Below are 24,283 nucleotides of genomic sequence, written 5' to 3' on the forward strand. Positions count from 1 at the left end.
CTTCCTTTCTATAACCCCCTAACTCTACTAGTGAGCCGATTACCTGCTCTGTGTGTGAGCCCCAGAGCACCAGGCCCCGAGCATGCCTGTGTGTGTGTTATCTAGTGTGTGCTCATGCGCGGGGCCAGACGGACACAGTTCCTCCCAGATAAAGGTTTTTTCGCCTGTCAATGATGACAGATAATAAGAGCTGATATGAGAGAATAGAAAGCCTTATGGCATCACTCTTGCTTTTTTTGTTTCTTTTGTACACCCCAAATCCCCAGGAGCAACCCCCCCCCCACCCCATCCCCCCAAACACACACACTGCTAATCTGTATTGAAGGGTAGTTGAGGTAGAGAGGGAGCAGGTGGGCTGATAAAGAAGAGTTTGTGTGTATTTCTTTTCTGTTTTTGTTTACATAACTTGTGTGTTCTCATGAAACACCCCCAAACATCCCCACCTCAATAACGGAGTGAAGCTTGGAAAAGCAGTCGTCTTTATTAAGGACAGTATTGCAGGGAATCAGCCATGAGGGCAACAAAGGCTCAGGCCTAGCAAATATTGCAGAGGCCTGTTTTAGTAGTTTGGATGGAAACTTTCAGACAGTGGGCCATAGGGATCCATCATCCCAGGATCCTTTGCAGCACCTACAGAGTAAACACAGTCATATCTGATAGGAGGAGACCTGAGGAAAAGTCTGCAGGGGGTCCACAGGTAATAAACACCACTGTGACCCCCCCCCCCCCAATTTGCCATTCCACCGCCATCCAAGCAGCAGACCAGCTGTCTTTTACTGTTGCTAGCACTCTCCTAGCTTCAGCTAAAACACACAAATACACAACTCTTTTCCCCCCTCAGAAAGATGATCTTGTCCTAAAGCTTAATGTTAACACCGCAAAACTTTTAACTTGCTGGAACCGTCTTCTGAACGTCTGGATCTGATTCATTGAAAGATCTACTTTGCTGTGCCCATTTATGTCCAGCAAAGTGCCTGAAGCAACATGAATATCAGTGTTAAGGCCCACTTATGCTCAACTTTAAATACAGGATTCTGTCTGTGCTCCTTGTTCATTTCTTCCGTATTTCTGCACGTTTCCATAAAGCTTACGGATACGGGCCAAACTGGGCAGTACCACTGGAACCCATGGGGGCAGTGTTGCTGTCACTACCCGATACGTAGCTCTAGTGAGACATGAAGAAGAAACAACAATGGCGGAACTTTTTGAGGAAAAGTTGTGTGAGTCGGTTAGAAACGCTGCCTCCGTTTTTTGTCTTTTATGCAAGAGGTACATTATCAATACCTCCTCCACAGTTGCCATGTTTGTTTTTGAGTTTGTTGTTGTCATAAACGTTTGACTCTGGGCTGCCCCCCCGCTGGATGTATTGGTTAACATACATGCCAACGTAAAGGACACATGGAAGTATGTGAGCAGTGACGGTAACATCGTTTGAAAAGGACATATACATTTTCATGAGTAAAGGAGTATAAATGGGCCTTTACTGTTATGACCCAAGTCCAGCCACTGGTTTTCTGTGTGGTGAAGTTATTATACTGAGTCTGTAACTATGAGTGGAAGTTCCCCTTGGCCATATTTCCTCTGTTGTTCTAGTCCGCCCCTAAGTTTGTTGTAGTTTAGTTTTATGATAGTTATTTGTATTTGATTTAAAGGGAACTTGTCTGTGGTTATTGTGCATATACACTGTAATATTTTGCTGGTGAGAAGGTCAGTGCTCAATCTCGCTCTTTCATTTTATTTTAATATCAACATTTATTTAATAATAACAATATTGTTTAAATCTTTACTCTGAGTAGTGATGGGAGCATCGACACTACAGTACTGATATATCGATATTTGCAAAGTACTCTTTTGCTATCCATCTCTCTAGCAAAGTATTGATACCAAATGAGTACTATAAAATACATCTCACCACTGCTTCTCTGCCGAGTGCCTCCCTGCCTCTCTCTCCTCAAGACTGTTTTGGCTATATTACTCGTCCGTGTCACATGACTTTGAAGACCAATCAGACATGTCAATCCTGCCGTACCATGTGACTTTGGGGACCAATCATAAGTGAGTAATAGATTCTGCAACTCCACTCGCTTGTATATGAATTCATTTTTACAGTTAGTGATGTGAACCCAGCTGTCTTTCTCACTCAATGTGGTCCCCAAGTAAATTTCCTAAATTGTAAGAAAACATAAAATAATACTGAGACCACATGCCAATACCATAAAATGCATGAAGACCAAGTTGTAGAAACATGACAAGATAAATATTTGTATGAAAATCTTTGATGACTTGTATTTCTTACATTTTGCTTGAAATTAGTGGCTATAGGTGATATAATATAGCGCTTCTATCTGAATTTTAAAAAAGACAAGAAATCGGGCATTTTTATGTTGTAGATATTTTAATTCTATATACGAGTTTGTGCTATGATAATAATTTTTTTTATTTTATTTTGTACCTGCTTGCACAAACATTTTAATTTTAATTTAATGAATTTTTTGAATGACCTGCATACACCTTTTATTTGCCTGAAATGTGTACCTATTAAAGGTTTGCGAGTCCAATATTTTATTCTTTCTTCAAAAGTATCGGTATCAGTATCAGTATTGATAAAATAACATCAAAAAGAATTGATATCGTATCAAATTAAAAAACAGTGGTATTGCCCATCTCTAACTCTGAGACTGATTTTTGCTCCTTTACGGCTGTTGTTTCCTGTCTTCAGGGTGATGCCCCCATTTTTGTTAATCTTGATGTACAATTCTATTTAAATTAATTATTACAATAACAGCTATTAATATTTTAACAATAACCAAAACCTAACTTAAAACCTCTACAGTATGTTGTCCAACCTGTACAAATGACTGAATGTAATGTCTTATCAAATATTGGTGCAAATTCCACAGCTGTTGCTTTGTTGTACTATAAACTACAAATTAAACTTTTAAGGTTACTCTGAATGAAGTCAGCAATAAAGACATGCTGTAGCAGCTTGACTTTACATTTGAAGGGGAGATTATATTCTTATGTACTATGCAGCTTTCAAGCGACGTCGCACAGCCATGGGATGGGCCCCTATCTGACAAGAACGGTTGACCATCTTGGTTGCCACATTTGTCTTTTAGCTAATGATTTGTCTTTTGTGGACAGCCCTCTGAACCCTCACAACTTGGCCAGAATGTGAGGCCACTCGTGGGAGGCTCAAACGGAGTAGGGGGCTGTAAAATGATAACGTGAACACCACACACATGAGGATTATTTGGACTTATAATTGTTTACAACAAACGAGACACTCACCCCTGAATGTCAGTGGGGGAAATCCAGCTTAAAGTTAGGCTTAAAATCATGTAATGTGTGGCCAGCTTAAGGACTGCATGATGATGTAACAGTAATAGTCAATACCAAGGGTGTCATTCAGCCCAGCCAGTGGGCCATTTTTATTTCATATCATTCTTGTTGACAAAATAAACAGTTTTCACTCACTTATGCTGCAATTTGAAAGCCAGGAATGTGTTTTAAGAAAAAAATGTTGATGTTGTGCACTATTATCCCGAATTATGTTGCAGCAAGAGGTGAAAAAGACATCATTACCCTGGTTTTGCATCAGGATGTATGCAGACATGCTGGACAGACCCTATAGGCCAGGGGTGTCCAAACTTTTTCCACTGAGGGCTGAAAATATATAAGGATGGTGGGGCCACTTTCATATGCCCCACCTTGAGGACAGCACAGTTACAAAAAAACAATCTTATGATGGTTAAGATATGCTGAGTGATTGGGTATGCTTAAAGGGCTAGTTAATGGCTGACAAGGGAAATAGCCAATCATTTCAAGGATTCTAGGGAGGCCAATCAGATTTCAAGGGGGCCCTGGCTACTACTGGTTAAGCCCCTAAAACACCATCTTTGTAATCAATCAGGGCATTATAAATCAAAATATTGTTGTTTTGGTTGCCAATATGTTTTCTATTTACAGTGTTATCTTCATTTAGTCACAAAAAACTTAAATGAATAAATTCTTCTTGTCAAAATGTTTGTTTGCAGAATTAACATGGTAGCCCTGCCTTGTTCTTAAATCAAGACATACAGTACAGTTAAGCACATGTGTCAAGTTCAAATGTGGGCCGTGTTTATTGTTATGTTCAAAACGGACCATGGGGCGCATTTGGCCCCGGGCCATAGTTTGGACACCCCTACTTTTGGCTGTTTAAGTCAGGCTGCATGTGAAGTGGACCATGTATAATGCATATTCCTTTCACTTCCTCACAGCTTTCTACTACCAAATAAAGCAAAAATGTGTTTTTGGCCACTGGATATTTCAGGACAGTTTAGAGCCACACATGACAAATCAAATGACTTACTTCATGTGTCCAAGCCAAACTTTGAAAAGGGAACAGTGTGTAAAAATCACTACTTGGCAGCTTATTCCTGGCACACACTCCAAGATAATCATGCAGATTCTGGGTCAGATTCCCCCCTACTGACCAAAGTCAGCAAAGGCCTTATTACCTGATGGAGTTAAAGATAATCTTGCCAGATTTTCCTCTTAAGATGATCAGAGCTGCTCTGACTTGAGATTGTAAATATTAAACATGCAAAAATTTTAAGACCAGAAATCCTGTTAGGTGGGAGGAACACTGAGGACAGTTGAGAAGGAGCAATAGCCAATAATGAAGTAAGCTGACTGAGGGAGGAAGCCCAACAAACACAGCTATGTCAATGATAGTAAACGCGAAATATGAAGTTAGAGTGACATTAGAAATGGAGGAGAGCTGGACAGAAATTACAACCACTATGGATGTAGCAGTAAGCTAACAGCTAGCCACATTTAGCTCAATCCGATATTGCACAAGCAACAAATAATTGAACAATAAAACCCAAAAGTTTAGCATAGGCACAGATATGAAGAGCTCAGTGTGGACAGACAGAACAGACACATCACTGCTTAGTTTAAGTCTTAACCATTCCCTTTCTTCTTTATTGTATGTCTTTATTTCTGCATCCCCCTACTCACACACAACTTGTTTTATTTCTGCTGAGGGAGAGGAAGAGGAGAGAGAGGAGAGAGGAGGGGGTTGCGATTAGTTTCAGGGTTCCAGCCCACTTGATTGGCAGCTGGCAGCATATGGAGCTGTGAGGAAGGTTTGCCCACGCTCACTTCTGAGGAAACAAATATTTGCCTGAAGGGAAGAGAGAGAGTGAGAGAGGGAGAGAGAAAAAAAATATTAATTAGTTTGCAGACACAGCGAGAGATAAAAGTCGGCAAGACGTATCCATCAAAAGGCTGCAGAGTTAGCTGCAAAATGGAAATTTTCCCCAAGTTGACAGATCCAGTAGGCTGCTGGCAGAGCTGAGGGGAAGAGCAGGGAAACACTGAGGTGCACAACACAAGAACCCGCCGTGGAGTCTACATTAACATCTGTGCATACGTTAACATATTCTGAGTGGAATTAACATTTCGGCATGAATCTTCCACGGATGAAGAACGTTTCACTGGCCCCTCCAATTATTTCTTAATTATCTCAACATCAAAACAGAGCTGCGCAGAGATTTAATCAATGCATATGGAACACATCAGAAACACTCAATGTAAACACACAAATACCAGTCGTGTGTTTGCAGTAGAACAACTGTGTAGAAGTAACATCATGGATAATCTTATGACAAACCTCCGTTTTAAATCTGAGTGGCATTTTGGCCTAGAGTATTTCAATTATCTCCTCACAAATATGCACAGATGCATCTAAAAAAATATTATAAAGTATGTTTTTTCCTGGGATTTAAATCAAGAAGTGAAACTCCCATATCTATCAGATTCATCTCAAAATATCTGAAGTCATTTTTCTGTTGTTAAAATGTTGATGATTACAGCTTACAGCTCACAAAATCCCCCCCCCCCCAAAAAAAAAAAAAAAAAACACCATCTCAAAATACTAGAACATTTCAAAATGTTGACCTTTTGAAAATTTAGCTCATGTATGCAGTCAGTACTTGGTCAGAACTCCTTTTGCACAAATTACAGTATCTATGTGACATGGCATGGAGCCAATCAGTCCGTTGCACTGCTTGGGTGTTATGAAGCTCTGATAGCAGCCTTCAGCTCGTCTGTATTGTTGAGCATGGTGCCTCTCATCTTCCTCATGACATTTTCTGAGAGATTCTCTGTGTGGTTCAGGCCAGACCAGTTGACTGGCCAAACACAGCAACACCAGGGTCAGCAAACCAGTTTGTGATAGTTTTGGCTTCAGGTGCCAAGTCCTGCTTGAAAAGGAAATCAGTATCTCCATACATTTCTCAGCGGATGGAAGCATAAAGTGCTCTAAAATCTCCTGATAGACAGCTGACTGCGATTCTGGACTTGATAAAGCACAGTGGACCAACACCAGTATATGAGGCATTCCAAACCATCACTGATTGTGGAGACTTAAAACATTGGACTTCAAGCGCCTTTGATTCTGTGCCTCTCAGATTTTCCTCCAGATTCTGGGATCTTGATTTCCAAATGAAATTTAATATTTAGTGTCATCTGACAACCGGACTTTAGACCACCGAGCAACCGTCCAGCTCTTTTTGTCCTTAGCTCAGGTGAGAAGTTAAATTGTCTGATGTTCAGGAGTGGCTCGACACTAAGAGCATGACACTTGTGTCCAATTTCCTTGACCCGTCTGTGTGTGGTGGCTCTAGATCCACTGACTCCAGCCTCAGTCCACTTCAAGTGAAGCTCCCCTAAGTTCTTGAATCTGCTTTGTTTGGCAATCCTTCGAAGGTTGAGCTCATCCCTGTTGTTCCCACACTTTTCCCTTCCATACAACTTATCATGAACATGCTTTGATACAGCCTCTGAGAGCAGCCTGCCCTTCCATCAGTGACCTTCTGTGTCTTACCCCCCTGACGATGGACGTCAGTGATTGTCCTCTGGACAACAGTCAAGTCAGCAGTCTTCCCAAAGTTGCAGTTGTGTGTACTGAACCAGAGTGGGAGAATAAAACTCAGGAAACCTTTGCAAATTATACTTTCACAATTTTCTATTATTTTGAGATGGTGGATTTTTTGTTAGTTGTAAGCCATAATCATCAAGATTTAAGCAAGAACAAAAAAAAAAATCTTGGCATATTTCACTTGTATGAGATTAATGTAGAATTTTATAAAGGTTTAACTTTCTGAAGTAAATCATGGGGAAAATAAAATTTTTAAATGATATTCTAATATTTAAGATGTACCTGTAAGTATCAAACATTCCTTTGAAAAATACACCAGTACCAGAATAAAACTATTAAAAATCTATGTTGCTAATACTTAACACTAAACGACTGACGAAAAACTAAATGGTTAATGGATCTGAGCTTGTATAGCCCTTTTCTAATAATCTGACTATTCAAAGTGCTTAGGGCGCATTCACACCAGAGCTGTTTGGTCCGCTTTAAACAAACTGTGGTCCATTTTACCAGTTTGTCTGGTTCATTTGGAGTGGTGTGAAAGCTCAGACGTTTTGTCTGGTGTTGACAAAACAAGCGGACTCTGGTCCACTTAAAAATGGGGGGGGTCTTGGTTCACTTCAAAACAAACCCTGGAGTGGTTCGTATGAGGTGTGAAAGCAAAGAGGACCAAATTTTGAACCAAAGGCAAGAAGTGGCATGAAACGTAATGATTTACTGATTCAAAAATGGGATTTAATACTCTCAAATACATGTCAGTACCTCACTCAGCATCTGTGTAGCCATGGAAACATGTCGTAGTGTCTCACTCACGTTAGCCCGCCTTTTTCTTTGGTACCGATTCATTCGTCTCATGTTAAGAACAACATGCTGGACACCCCAAGCCTGCTCATGATGCCCCAATGCAAAAGCAGAAACCACAAAACAGCATAAATTCAGTGTTTTTTCATGTTTATGTGGGGAAAAAAAAGACCGTCAGAAGGTGATGGATTTCCAGTTTCGTCTTCTTCCACGTCTCATTTTCTTCCTTACTGCACTTTCTTTTGGATGACAGTGCCAGTACAGACTTATTGTTTGGTTCATTTGACCGAGGGTAACGTGAACGCAAACCAAACCACAGGAAAGTGCAGCAATGTTGCGATTTGAGTTCCGAATCAAACCCCTGGACTATCAGGTGTGAAAACAACCTTATTCACACTCATATGCTCCACATTCATGACAGAGGGATATGGAGAGAAGCCATCAATATAATCTAATTCTAATTATTTGCATCTGTACACATTCATATGCCAACGACAAAGCATTGGGAGCAAATTAGTAAGTGTTTTAGAGCTGGGTACCAAACCCACGACAAGTGCTTTGCAACTTCACACTTAAAATGCGCTAGCTCAAAGTTCAGGTCACACAGCTTAAAGGGGACATATTTTACCCTTCAAAGACAAGTTTAGATTGGTTTCTGAGGTCCCCAAAAACACGCCTGTGAAGTTTGTTGCTGAAAAAAACACTCCAGTATTGGATTGTTGCATGTCTAAAAAACCCTCTGTTTCAGCGCTGCTCAGAATGAGCTGTTTCTGTGTCTGTGGCTTTAAATGCTAATGAGCTGTCTGACTCCGCCCCCTGGCTCCACCCCTCTCAGGAAATGGATGTGGATTAATAGATATGGCTCCTCTCAGCTGGCAGAGGATCAGGATAGGAGGGCGAAACTTTCTTCCAATCAGGAGGGCCAACCAAACCTGGGGGCGGGGCTAACACCCAACATGACATAATGAGGGGAATTAGGCTTGTTTCAGCATACACTTTCTGAAAGGTGGAGAAAGACGGGGGAGAAAATGGATTTGTATGATTCTTTGGAGGGGATTGTGGACAGGCCAGGGGTACATATTTTTGCTAGAAAAGCCTGTAAAAGTGTATTCATCACAATATGTGACATTTAACTAAAGTGCTGTCCATTTCTCTGGATCTTTGTTGAGATGTTTCTTCAACTTGATTGGAGTCTACCTGAGGTAAATCAAGGCTGCATGTCCATAGCTGGCCTTTCTTTGCACAGGCAGCGTTCAGGACCTCATTTCCAGAGTGTTTCTCTGTCAGTTTTAATCAGAGTAACTGTACTTAAAAAGTTTGATATTTTTTGTTTCTGCCCCTGCCAACAGCAAAGCTAGAGATGCTGCAGTAACATACCAGGTGGAAAACTGTTGCTCATCAAGAAATCCTTTTAACATGAATCCTTGCCTACTATCACACTATGTCTTTACATTCCTGTTCATGGCGACTGAATTCACTAATCAGGACCCAAAAACACATGAAAGAACCTTGCTGTGCTTTGATACATAGCGTTTAGACACTGACCATGGGATTATACAGCACTGATAAGGTAATTAACAGACTATGATAGCGTAATTAAGCAACATCTGAGAAGAAAGGCTGCTGGAGTGGCATGTTGGTGTGGGCGCACATCAAAGCCCGTGGCACTGCTTTAAAGGCAGATTGGCTGTGCAGAACATTTGGTTTAGCACAGTTCCTCTGCTAAGGTATCAACAGAGGCTGAAAGAAAGCTTGTTATGCCACAGAGAATTAGCTGACAACACCAAATGCCAGTATTGTGATGGAAATAAAATGCTTTTTTCCCCCCTCTTGCAATTCAGTTGTATAAAATGGACGGAGATCATATCAAGGGAGCACAGAGGCAGTAACTGATAGCCTCATTGTTAGAGAGCCAAACAGCGCCTCTCTCTATCAGTGCACAGTCTCAACAGATTTCATGGAATAAATGGAACTTGCATGAATTCACTTAGGTATTCACCTTGCTTTGCTTTATTGAGAATGCATCTTTGTGGGGTTCGTCATCAGGCCTTGCAGAGTGCGCTTCCTCCGTTTCCCTCTCCCCCTCTCCCTCTGTGTGCACTGAACCAGCACAAATTCGGTTTTATTGTATTTGTTTGTTTATTTACTCTTATCTCTTTTCCATTTCAGAGGCTTCCTATCAGAGACCTGCAAACCTCAGAAGCCGAGTGGCAGGGGAGCCGTGGGTTTATATTTGTGAGTGTGTTTCAAGGGATTGGTATAAAATTAAAAAACAAATAGAAAAGAAACATTGGAATCATCACTTTTGTTATCACAGTCCATACGGTTTTTAGCTCCCACTGTTAACACACTCCTTCAGGGGATGACACAGAAAGTGCTGAAATGCATTCACTCCATGACTCAGAGAACGTCTTTTAAGTGACATTATAAACACTTGGAAGGTGGCAATAGGTGTAAAACTCATTTTGGGCACTGATAAAACAATAGTGCATGCAACAATTCAGGGTTCAACCACCAAAGGGTGCATAAACAGACTTATTAAATATGCTCTATTCTGAGTCTTATCTGTTTCCAGGGGTAACAGCTGATGTGTTACAGTACACATAGCACATAAATTGGATGTTTTACCCTTAAAAGTACTTCAAAAATACTTTTAAAATTCAAATTCCTTTAAAATAACTGACCTAGTACAACAGAGGTCCTGACAATGGTGCAAGGACTTTCACAAAGGGGATCACCTGAATGCACTGAATGTGTCTCAAGTGATTAAAGCATAAAGACACCTGTGTCTGGAAGCTCCAGCAACTGGTTGAACAGTATTCTGGCTACCATTACACCATGAAGACAAAAGAACACTCCAAGCAACTCGGAGAAAAGGTTACTGAAAAGCAGAAGTCATGGGGTGGATAAAAAAATTCCCAAGGTACTGAAAATCCCCCAGAGTTCAGTTAAATCCACCATAATGAAATAGAAGGAATATGGCTCATGTCTAACTCTGCCTGGATCAGGCCATCCTCACAAACTGAGCAACTGTGCAAAAAAGGGGACTACTGAGAGAGGCCACATGACTACTCTGAAGGAGTTACAAGCTTCAGCAGCTGAGATGGGAGAGACTGCATACAACAACTGTTGCCCTGGTTTTTCACCAGTCAAAGCTTTATTGGAGAGTGGAAAGGAGAAAACCACTGTTGACGGAAACTAAAAAGGCAAAGGCAAAAACTCCATGGTCAACATTTGGGGGATACCAAACACTGCACATGGGGATCACGCTATGCTGAGTACTTCTCAGCATTTCTTACGTGATTTACTTGATCAACTTTCGATTTTACTTTTGCCATGATTTCTTTTGAAATGTCAAACAAACAGAACCAAGCTCTACCAACAGCAGCAAACACCTCCAGTTGGTAGGGACCTACCCGGCCTATCAGCGACGCTCTGCCGGAAGAAAAAGACTTGGTTGGGACCAAAAATTTGTTTGATGAGCTGAAGTCCTGAGTCCCTCCATAAGGAATGGCTTAAAGACACATGCGAACGTATGAACTTGCCTAAAGAGGTAAAAGACAAAGTTGGAGGTAAGATATTCCCATTTGGCTCCTATCATCTGGGAGCTCACTCTAAAAGTGCTGATATTGACGCCCTCTGTGTTGGTCCTGGATTTCTGTAAGGGAAGGAGTTTTTTACTTCTTTTTTTGATAAGCTGAAAGCCCAAAAAGAGGTCAAAGACCTACTGGCTATTGAAGACGCCTCTATTCCAGTGATCCAGCTGACCTTTGATGGGATTGCGATGGACTTAGTCTATGCCTATGTGCCTCAAAAGAGCATTCAGAAAATATCAACCTCCTGGATGACAAGTTTTTGCAGGGCAATAATCAGAAATGCGTGAGGAGTCTCAATGGCTATCGAGTCACAGAGGAGATCCTTAGAAATGTGCCAAACATTTTCACATTTCAGCTTGCTTTTGAGAGCCATCAAACTGTGGGCCAAACGGCGTAACATTTACTCCAATAAGCTGGGCTTCCTTGGCGGAGTTTCCTGGGCCATACTGGTGGCAAGAATTTGTCAGCTGTACCCAAATGCCACAGCATCCACTCTGGTGCACAAATTTTTTTGAAATCTTTGTCTGGGAACACCCAGCCCCAATAATGATAAAGAGCACAGTGGAGAACGATTCCAGCCTCCCTGTCTGGAATCCAAAGGATAACGTAGCTGACCGTACCCACCTGATGCCCATCATCACCCCAGCGTTCCCACAGCAGAACACCACCTACAATGTATCCCGCTTCACCTTTGATGTCATTAAGGAGGAAATTAAGAGGGGATACATCATCACTGAGGCCATCCAGGACAAAACAAAGAAAACTGGTCTGCACTCTTCCAAACATCAAAGTTTGTGGATCAGTATGAGCATTATATTAAGCTGGAGCTCACTTCACCTACAGAAGCACAACATTTTAAGTGGGCTGGCCTATTGGAGTCAAAAATCAGACTCCTGGTGGGAACCCTGGAGAAGAATCCATATATTTCTCGGGCCCACGTTAACCCAGAGCCCTACCCCGCTCCTCAAAGTAAAGATGGACAAAAGCACCACATTTTGGCTGATCGGACTTGTCCTCAATACGGACCAGGATCAGCGCACAATAGTGGACATGCACAATGTTTTCAAACCCCTCAGATCACATGTCTTTAACCTGGCACAGAGCACCAGGATGACTGAGGATGGGGTGACCTTATCATCTCAGTATATCTTGAGGAAAAACCAAACCTGGAGCCTACCCGAGCCAAGAAAAAATGTGTTCAGACCAGGGAAGTACACAGTACCAACATCAAACAACATAGCAAGACAGGGTACAAAGAGACCAGTTTCTCCACAGCCCCAGACTTTAGCAAAGAAATGTAAATTAGAAGAGAAGAGCGCCTGTTCTGAATCCTCGCCAGGTGCTTCAGTGGAAGAGGTAAACTCTGGTCCTTCTCAAGGCACTGAGACCTCACAGCCATGAGCCCGAGACTCAGAGTAAGAAACCCAGGCCTCAAGTTGATGCCCTAGCACAACCCTGATGACGAGTTTTGGGACCAGCCCTCCAGCCTCTCCAGGTCTGTCCTACCAGCAAAGCACAGCATCACATTAATGCTGGTGAGGGGACACTTTTGATTCTGCAAAAAGCTGGAGGTTGTCCATAACATTCAGCAACATACCTAAACAGATTCAGGTATGTAATTTTTAATCAAACTTTATAAAATTTTCTTATTACATTATTTGCGGGACACGACGCAAAGTGCATTACTGTCTTTTATTGGTAGAGTAACAACCAAGATGATTTATTTTGGATCAACTTAATCAAGGCTAACCTTCTTTTGCGGTGTTTCCTCTGTGTATATGTTCATGTCACAACAGATGATTTTTGTTAGCAAGCTGTTGCATTCTTATATTCTGTCACTGGTGCTTCATGTTCATGTATTTGGTCTTTGTATTTTATTGTACTGTCCAAACCATCTGGTTTAGGTGTTGTCTGATTTTTATGTAGATTTTTAATCTATTTTTTGTTGCCTATACCATCAAGCTGCCGGGGACTACAGATGGAAAGTAGCCTATGGCTACAATCTGGCACATTTACATGTTCATGTTCATTAATGTGCATTGTCCTTTGTTATAAATAAATAAATAAATAAATGTATTCACTTTGTTAATGTTGTATTAAGATTTTGAATTGAGTCAAGTCAATCAAACAATAAATGTCAAAATAAATTTTTGAAATAGTCTTATTATTTAAACAATCCGCCTTTTGAAACATTTTGGAATAAATGAGTCGGAACTGGGATTAATCAACAGATATGGGATGAATAAAATTCAAACTATATCCAGCCAAAATTTTCCAGCTCTTCTATTCGCCACGTTGTCTCCATAGTAGACATTTTATTTACTTATTAAATGGTCAGATATAAAAGTAGAATGCACATATATCTGTCAAACAAGATAACACAGACTTACTGTAAGTGGACTGATCATGCATTATGACTGATCATGACTAAATCAAAGACGGGGGTGAAGCTGCTTCAGTGCCACCCCTTCGATAGTTTGTAAAAATCATGTTAGAAAATTGGTTCCCAACCTGAGGTCCGGGTAACCCCCGGGGCGGCACGAGGCTTTCTTTGCTCTCAGGCTGCCAAAATTAGATTTGCTAATATTAATTAAAAACATGACATAGCATTTATTAAGTAAAGGTCTTTTGATAAGAAATGCATGCATAGGTCTTTTTAATGGTTTTATCAATGAAACTGTTAAAATTTTTGGCAGCAGTGTGTCACTTTTTCTTTTCTCTTGGGTCCTGGGGGGGGCTCTGCTTTTCTTGGGTACATGTAGCGGGTCTCCGAGAAAAAAATGGTTGGGAAACACTATCAGAACAAAGTAAAAATTAGATTAAATTTACCTTGTCCATTGTACCGCCATGGAATCACAACCACCGTCGATTTCATGACGCATGCGCAGTTAGAAGAATCGACGTTATCTTCCACTAGATGCATAAAGCCTGTCATCTCGAGACGTAGCTTTGACAGTTACATCTCAGTTTTCAGATTCATCTTCATAAGGAACGAAACACAACTGCAAAATTACAATCTGGATTTGTAATTTTGGAAAGTTGTCACTTAATGAGTTGTATTCTCACAGAGAAAATACACACCACATATTGTATATATGATTAGACTTAAGAGTTTACATGTTTTTTATTTATGCACAATGACTAACATGCATACATCTTAAAAATGTGTACGATTTTGTATGTGTGCAAACACAAATCTTTTGACAGTAACCTTACCCCATAAATGCCTCTTAGATATGTTTATAGCTACGGTGGCCGAGAGGTCTCACATGAATGCATATTTTAAAATGCTTTGCAAAAGGAAAAACACAATGACATTTGAGAAAAACACAAAAAACAAAAGTTCACAACACAAATACAAAAACTTGCTGCAGCGCATGAATACAAACACTCAGCATCGCGCATGGATACATAAACTCGGCACAGCGTGGAGGCAAACAGATTCCACAACAGCACAAAAATACAACAACTTGGCGCAGCAGATGCAAATAAAAAGTCACAACACAACGGAAGTGGGGCTGTTATTAGGGACGGACCTGCTAGCCTGCTAACAGCTCCATTAGCAATAAAGTTACGTACAACACCGCTACTCAAAATAATTTCTGTACTCACAGTATGTAATTTGTAGTGTGTTTCTTGTGATTTTTAATAACTGTAACCTCCTGTACAGTTTAATATGTATGTAAAAAAACTGTCTAAATCATATTGATTGAATCCATTCATTCGTCTGACAGCTTACGCCATGCATATCGGACCCCAAACATAGCTGTCCGCGCTGTTTGCCGGTTAAAATTACTTCTGAAACTTATTAATTACAGAATAAAATGTGCAAGAAGTGGAGCTGACAAACAAACAGTGTTTACTTACTTTAATTACTTGATCCAAGCATGTCTTAAGTTAAATTGTGTTGTGGTACGTAACTTTATTGCTAACGGAGCCGTTAGCAGCTTAGCAGGTCCGTCCCTAATAACGGCCCCACTTCCGTTGTGTTGTGAGTTTTTATTTACATCTGCTGCGGCAAGTTGTATTTTTGTGCTGTTGTGGAATCTGTTTGCTTCCGCGCTGTGCCGAGTTTATGTATCCATGCGTGGTGCTGAGTGTTTGTATTCACGCGCTGCAGCAAATTTTTGTATTTGTGTTGTGAACTTTTATTTCTGTGTTTTTCTCAAATGTTGTGTTTTTCCTTTTTGCAAAGCGTTTTGAATTTGCATTCGTGTGAGACCTCTCGGCCACCAAATATAGCCGACATAAGCAGCTGAAGGGATTAAAAAATATTTTTAATGGCAAAAAAGAAAAAAAGAAAAAACACAGTGTATACAGGATTACAACTGCCTTCATTGGCGTTTGGCACATGTTGGTGCTCAGCATTCTCCGTGGGTGCAATCAGCTCCTTTACTTAAAGCTCCCATCTGAACCCTTTGGGCCCAGTTAGAAAGTGACAGGACCAACCAGTGACGAGGGGCAGTATTTTCAGGTGTGGCGGAGTCGTGACGTATGCAAGCAGCGAAAAGAAAAGGCTGGTGGCGATATGGCAGAAGACATTAGCGTGGATACTGCTGAAGCACCAGTTTTATCTGAACTTGATGACATTTCTTCGTTAAAAGAATGACAAAGAACAGCATTGAGTTGTTTTTTTTTTTTTTCAAAAACGACAAAAGTCGTATATTGCCTGTCTACAGGTTCATGTTATGCAGTTCTCTATGAAGTTTACTCCTCCGTAGCGGCTATGTCACGTTTTGTTGCTCTGATTAGCCCGTAAAGACATGTCAGACAGAAGGTTCATCCAGTCGCCCTCAGAGTTTTTTTTCCAAAGCCTCTGCCCTTTCCCAAACACTGTCTATGAGAGGTTTTCCTGATGGATGTGTGACACAAATCCATCTGGCGTGCCAGGTTATTTTCTTGCTGAGTGTTAATCTATAGCTAAATCTATTTAGAATTTCTAAATAGCCTATTTTACGTTAATACCAAGCATGATTAATCCTTCATAAATCTTTCAGAGAGCAGGGAGAGAGTATTTTTTTTTTCCATTAATATTATTTTACAACACTTGTTTTTGGGAATAACATTCATTATTCAGTAACAGTCTGCTGTGAGTCTTGCTGCCAAGATGTCAGTCACGGAAATAGCAGCTCAGACACCTATAATGTATTGAACCCAGCCCTGCCTAATAGAGACATGACATTCATGAATGACCCAAATTTTTAGAACAGCTCTTTAACACGAATGACGGGAGCCGAGCAAGCAGCTATGGGTAGAGATTTGTCTAAGAAATATGCACAAATATATATCCATTTACACGTATTTCAGATGCACAAATACATCCACAATTTATACTTATTTTTTTCAGATCCACAAATATATCCGTGATTTACATGTGTTTTTTAATTGTGTGTGCATTTATCATGACTTATCATTTGTAAATCTTAAGTTCTGCTTGTGAATTGATGAAAGTGCGTTTGCAGATCAACTGGCACGCGCATTTATTCTTGAGACAAACGTCACGCAGTTTTGAAGAGATTGACACACACAAAGTGGAGCATATTGACGTGTGGAAAGTACCACCCCACCATCCGCTGGGCGGCAGTGTTGCTGTCTCCACTTAGGTAGAGATAGAAAGATATTCACAGATTCGGACCGATTCGGACTTTCCGCTTTAATAACTCAGCAGAGGTTCATCGCATTTACAAAACTTGCACCTCTTTTCAATCACCATACAGTGGACTGCGAGCTACAACATGATTTTTCTCAAAATGAACCGTCTTTGGGGATTGACAGATTGAATTGTTCTCTATGTGCGACCGGCGGTGGACCAGAGGTGAGGAGATGGTTGACAAATTACCATACCAGAAATGAAAAATATTCAATAACTCTAATATTGAACGTTGTACCAACTAAATTGACACCAAACATCAATCATCTCTTCTACTTTATACTACAAAACTTTTTTTAAAAATTAAGTTTTCCCTGTAATTTTTCAGGATTTTTTGTAAACTAAATTATGTTATAATCTTAATACCTCCAATATTATAAATTTTAGTGACATGAAACTTACATTACACATCAATTATATTATCATATGGATATATTTGTGGCTCTGAAGAACATCTATAAATCGTGGATATATATTCGTGCAAAATTTTGAGACAAATCTCCCCCCATAAGCAGCAAACTGCGGTCCTGAAAAATGAAGCCAATGCAGAAGTGCAAAAAATTGCAATATGAGTGTCTACTTGAGGCTGGCTGCAGAAACACCGGATGTCCCGTGTGGACACCTGTTTAAAAGCTGTTTTTTTACACTAGAAATAAATTGATTTACAGCCTGGTTCATAATACCAAACGTTTCTCATTAGCTAGTGTCCAAAGGCCCAAACATACTCGGGTGGAACGATGCGGAACAGACCCCGCGTGGACTCAAAGTGGAGCATACCACTGTCGTTTGGATTATATTTAGGATAGAGGTGTCCCGATCCGATATTGATATCGGATATTGGTCCGATATCAGCAAAAAAAAAAAAAAACGACTATTGGATTATATCGGATTACATCTAAAATCTCAGATTTAAGCACTCTGATACAAGCAGTCCATTCCAGACTCCGCTCCAGCATTTCTATCCAGCAGCGCCGCAGGATCCAGCATGCAGAGCCCACATGATCACAACAACAGCGTGCTTGAGTGCTAACCGCTAACACAGTAGCAGGGAGTAGGAGTGATGTCGGCCGTGTCGCAGTGATTCTTCGTTAAAGTCAGATAAAGACGTTGCAGCTGAGTGCAAAACTTGTCATGCACAAGTTCCCCGTGGTGGCAAAGAACTGGGGAAGTTTAATATGACCAACCTCATCGGGCATTTGAAGAAGCATCACAAAAAACAGTTTGAGGATTTTCACAAGACCACGGAGAAACAACAAGGCTCTGGCTCCTTCAAACAACCGACGCTGTCCGAAACATTTGGAAATCGTGATAAACTCCCACGGGACGGCAAAAAGGCATTAGCTATAACAGAAAAGATCGATGACAAGCTCCTGTCAGTGGTGAGTAATGTCGGGTTTAAACGCTTGATTGAACCTTGATTGAGCCTATTTTTAACCAATGGGTTACATAAATTTTGACCTTAAACATAAGCATATTCTACAATTGAATAGAATACGTCAAAAATAAATTAGACAAGCCTGAAAAATGACCTCAATAAATCTAATAAAAACAAATCATACTTTTAAAGTGCAAAATAACAAATGAAGTTCACCTCAGTTATTTTTTACTGCCAGTATATGGTGGGAACAACTGAGGGCAGGGGGAAAAAAAACCCCACAATGTTGTCTATTAACTGCTCAAAGTTAAGAGTCCACAGCTCCAATTTCAAAATAAACATCTCACTCTAATAACAAGAGCAGAAACAATTAATAATCAGTCAACTAAATTCCTAACCAAACCCTTCCTACTCCTCCATCTCCACTTTCTGCAGTCTGAGCATGATGTGGAGATTCTTCTTTAAGAAGATAAGCATTTCGGCTTTTCACACCCTGTCCCCACACATTCATGCTCACAGAAAGAAACACAGTACAGACAGGCTTGTCTAATTTATTTTTGATTTATTCTATTTAATTGTAGAATGTGCTTATGTTTAAGGTCAAAATTTATGTAACCCATTGGCTAATAATAAATGGGTCCGTTTTTCTCGTACCTACTGTTGCTGACTTGTTCTCTGAGTAATATCACTTGATCAAGCCTTTTTTAACATCCCATACTACAAAATAAGTAATAAAAGTATGTATGATTCGTGCTGATATCGTATCAGCTGATATTGGTATCGGCCGATACTCAAGGCTGAAATATCTGTATCGTATTGAAGTGAAAAAATCTGATCGGGACATCCCTGATTTAGGATTTAGGATAAACCTAACTTCGTTCGGATGGCGCATCTCATTTGATTGACAGATAGGTCGACAGGCAGAGGCTGTCAACCAGAATGCTAGCTAGCTAGCTGACAGGAAGTCGCGCTTAGTGGGCAGACCGTTAGGTTGATCCAAAGTTCGGTTGAGACCCAGATTTCAATATGGAAACCTCTGCAGATTGGCTTCAAGAGCTGTTTGGCTCCACCTGTTGTAAGCAGACGGCTAACGTCCATAGACAATAGAAAGAATTGGACAAACCCCGTGTGACGTCACACAAGAATTTTAAGTTATATTAACAGGGATTTTCAGAGGTTGGGTGTAATGTTAAATTTTAAAAGCCACATCTTAAATAACACTGTTAAAATTATGCTGCACAGTTCTACTGACTCGAAATGTAAGTATTAGCTGAGACATGCCATGGGATTTGAACAAATCCACCACTCACGTCCAGCCTGACGGATGCTGATCTGTGTGTGCACACCATACACCCAACTTTCTGCCATACAAACATTTGATACATGAGGGCCCAGGTGTCATTGTTTAATCAGGTGCAGGTCAAAGAGAAGGCTTATGAGCCAACCTGGGAGATATTCTTAACGAAAAGTTAACTTGTAAAGAAAAATACTCAACTGAAAGCAGTAACCATGTGACATTTATAATAGAAGCAGGTTTTACATGCTCATTTGTGCACACTGAGTAAAATTTTGGAGAGTATTCTTACACTGGTGGTTTTCAGACAGTGTAGTACAGATGCATCAATCACTGCCTCATTACCACCACAGACATCCTCACTAGTCAGCCCAAGTGCTGAATGTGTGTGTGTTTCTAGTCCGCTCAGGAGGAGAGCGCTCACGATCGCCAGGATCTGAACTGCTTCTTTGATCTCCAAAAGCCAAACAGAGGGAGAGAGACGCTCGCCCCTCACAGAGAGGATTAAATATCCCTGAGTCGGGACATCACAACTCTCTCACCCCCTCACTCTCCTCCCGCCTCCATCCCTCCTTCCTCTGCTCCCTTCCTCCTCCCGTCCACCCTGGTTATCACTGAGTCTCCAGAGGGGCTGGAGGGGAAGGAGAGGGAGTGAGGAGGAGGAGAAAAGAAAGTTAAAGAGAGGCTGAACGATTTTAAAAAGCCAAGAGGACATCTGGGTCCATGAGGACTTTGACTGTTTCACCCACACAGGTCAAAGTCTGGATAGGTCACCGCTTTACCCTGGGGCTCTTTGTGTGTGCCTGTATGTGTGTTTATGTGTGTACATGAAATTGTTAGAAGAGGATTTGTTTAAGAGAGTGGAGTGCAAAGGGTGGAGGAGATGGAGGGGTGTTGAAACACTCAGATGAAAGAGTTCAGGAGGTCTGAGCTGTTGTGCTAACCCCCGTACAGTCAGAGAAGCCCTGTATGACTTCAGCCCTGCACAAAACATCCAGAAATTATTCTACTGAAGGCTTTCATCGCTGGTAAAACGTGATGCATTTTCAAGATGTGTGTGTGTTTTCATATGTATTTCTATGTGTTTCAAAAACATACTGTACATCTGAAACTGTAAAGCCCAGTCCAGACCGAAGATTTGCAATGAGATAGGTTGAAACTTTAACCTGCTTGTGACAGGCTGCTCTGTAATGTTCAAAAAGCTAACCAGTTCACACCACTGCGACCAGAGGAGGCGATGCATCTCTAAAATAGTAATGACTGTCACAGTCACTCAATTTAAAGATATGGTGCGTAAAATCTTCTGCACTGAAATATCTAATTCATCTTAGCAATACATCTTACACTGCAGGAAAGCCTGTTTATTTCCTCCTTATATGGTGCCACATTTGAAAGGAACATGCATTTGTGGGATAAGCTGCAGAGCTGAGTATGTGGATTGCATCCCTAAAAATTTTGCCAACTCTTCTCTCCCAATGCCAAAAAGTTTATTCTGCTGTAGCTTTTGACTCTTGCCCAATTGTCATTATTTGAGGTAAACTCAATGCAGAGATATCAACATGAAATTCTACAACCAGTCCCATATCTCCACAGTCTAGGACTGAACTCTATCCTCCAAGATGACAGTCTAGCTCCAGAATTTGGGAGTGGAGGGGATGGAATGGCCTGCCAGTAGTCCTGATCTTAACCCCATTGAACACTTGTGGGATCAGCTTGGGCGTGCTGTTCGTGCCAGACTGACCAACACAACCACATTGGCTGACTTGCGACAAATGCTGGCTGAAGAATGGGATGCCATCCCACAGCAGTGTGTGACCAGGCTGGTGACCAGCATGAGGAGGAGGTGCCAGGCTGTTGTGGCTGTGTATGGTTATTCCACACGCTTGAACACTTGTGGGATCAGCTTGGGCGTACTGCAAGAGTGGTCGACACAACCACATGGGAATGGGATGCCATCCTACAGCTAAGGATGTTCCCAGGCATCTATTTCTCCATTCAACCTGATGCACATTTAAATTGCATTTAACCGACTAGTGTAAAGAGTGGAAAATACTTAAACAACAGTCAAATTTCTCACATCATACCCACTGACACATTGTGTCACTTTTTGTGCTAGTTTTATATTAATTTTAAACAACAATTTCTACGTTAGACATTTTAATTGAGTTCTTTCAGTATCTTGAATATTTCCTTGAGTCTTCAAAGACAGAAATTTTTAATTTTTACAGCTGAAATGGGATGAGCCTTGTCACGGTGGCTGCCAAAGGTCTGAATTCAATTGTCCAAACTCACCTCTATAACAGCGAAACCCCCCACACTCAGTTATGACCAGCACTGCTCAGCGCTGCCCACCTCTGCAGCTTCTTTCTCAATACCACCTCTTGTTTTGAATTAAGGACTTGTGAGGGAGAAATGGACTCAAAAAGGTACTTCCAGGTTCATGCTGGAAGCAATCCCAGAGCATGCACTTTGGGAATGTATCCAGCTGTGCTGCTCATCCTGCAAATGCATGTTCCTTACAAATGTGGCACTATTTTGCAAGTTTCTCATCAAATTCAATTTTTTCACATGTAATTGATTGCATTATGATGACAGCTTACCAACCCTGGCTTAAAGTCCTTTTCAGAGTCGACCATAGACGTATCACAAAACCTCTCAATGCTGAATTAACAGGGCTTGTTACAAAGTTTGGGAGTGTTTACCACAGCAAAGTGAAGCTAGGATGAGAAGGGCTGTCCAGCAGCAGCACCTTTAATTATGTCTATGCTTGTCACAGCTGCCACAGACTTGGCAGATGGACTTTTCTCAGGTCATGGGTGCTGCATTTTGGTTTAATTTGATGCAATAGAAAAACCTACCCCTGGCAAGAGACGAGGTGCAGAATCAACCTACATTCAAGCTGTCACCCACACTCCTCTTGCTCTGTGCCCTGTGGCAGCACACACACCTCAGCTCATACTTTAACTTGTATGTATCATGGGTTTTGAATGTCCGATAGTTCATTACCTACTCCTAAGCCTCATTTCTCCTTGTTATTAAATACTAATCATCAGGTTTTCTTAATAGGAAAGATTTATTTTTGGCTTTTCAGTCTCGTCCCCTCATGGAAAAAAAGGTGTCTGAAGTTATGCAGTGCTTACACCTGGATACAGACCTGCAGACCACTGCTGGAGAACAGCAGTACATCGCAGAAAATAATTAAATGTTCAGTTAAGTATTAAACATGGATCAATACATGACTTACACAGAACTCTTATCAGTTTAACACAGAAACAGCACACATAAGCCCTCCATATTCCTTATCAGGCTAATTATTAAAGCCTCTTACTAATTACACAGAGGAGCTTACCAAGATGAGAAACTGTAGCAAGCTACTGGAAGATCTTCAGAATTGACCAGCGTTACAAACCACAGTCTATAGATGCTTTGACCTTAAGTGAGTGCACTGGTATCTCTTTGTGTGGATGGCATTCATGCACCAGCCACACAGAGCAGAGGAATAAAGCAGTCAACCAGCAAAGAGTAAGAAAGGGAGTCAATGGAGGCAATTATTATATTATTATAGCATCTAAAGAATAAATGAAACATAAATCAACACAGGAGACTGTGGTTAACAATATGGATCTACAGAATATCATGGACAAATGTATTATTTCTTCTCAATTATCTCAGAAGGTAGAAAAATATTGATGACTTACAGCATTAAGTATATCTACAGAGACATATAGGAAATTATGTGCCAATAAGAAATGTTCACCCCTTGGATGTTTTACCCATTTTTTTATTTCAAAAAACCAGCATGGCCGATATAGTCTGGCACCTTTAAAAAAAAACAAACAAAAAAAAAAAACAAGTGAAAACAGATTTCTAATAAGTAATGCCAATTACATAAAAAACATGTAGAATAAGTGATGGCTGCAATCACAGCACTGAGTCTGTGTGGATAGGTCTCAGTCAGGCTTGCACATCTAGACACTGCAATTTTACTCCATTCTTCTTTGCAAAACTGTTCAAGCTCTGTCAGGTTGCACAGGGACTAGGCATGAACAGCAATTTTTCAAGTCCTTTCACAAATTCTCTATTGGATTTAGGTCTGAGCTTTGACTCTGCCACTCCAGAACATTCACCTTGTTGTCTTTAAACCATTTCTGTGTAGCTTTTGCTGTATGCTTTGGGTCATTGTCTTACTGGAAAATAAATCTTCTCCCAAGCTGTAGTTCTATGTCACACTGAAAGAGATTGTCCCCCAGGATTTTCCTGTATTTTGCCACAATTATTTTACCCTCTACCTTCACAAGCTTCCAGGGCCGGCTGCCAAGAAGCATCCCCACAGCATGATGCTGCCACCATCATGCTTCAAAGTGGGGATGGTGTGTTTGTGATGATGTCCGCCAAATATAGCATCCTGTCAGATGACCAAAAAGCACCATTTTGGTGTTTTTCTTCCACTTGACCATGGAGTCTCCCACATGCTTTTCATTAAATCAGAGTCCAGATTTAATGAATTTTTTTCAGCAGAGGCTTTCTTTTTGCCACTCTCCCATAAAGCTTGGACTGGTGAAGAACCTGGGCATCAATTGTTGTATGCAGAGTCTCCCCCATCTCAGAGGTGTCTTGGTGGCCTCTCTTACTAGTCTCC

At 40.9% G+C, this 24,283-nt stretch overlaps 1 pseudogene; it reads left to right on the plus strand.

Moving 5' to 3' along the window:
- Window positions 1–8,060: 8,060 nt before the first annotated feature.
- LOC121516754 lies at window positions 8,061–12,726 on the plus strand (annotated as a pseudogene).
- Window positions 12,727–24,283: the final 11,557 nt, after the last annotated feature.

The sequence above is a fragment of the Cheilinus undulatus genome, linkage group 10, assembly GCF_018320785.1.
Source record: "Cheilinus undulatus linkage group 10, ASM1832078v1, whole genome shotgun sequence".
Taxonomy (NCBI): domain Eukaryota; kingdom Metazoa; phylum Chordata; class Actinopteri; order Labriformes; family Labridae; genus Cheilinus; species Cheilinus undulatus.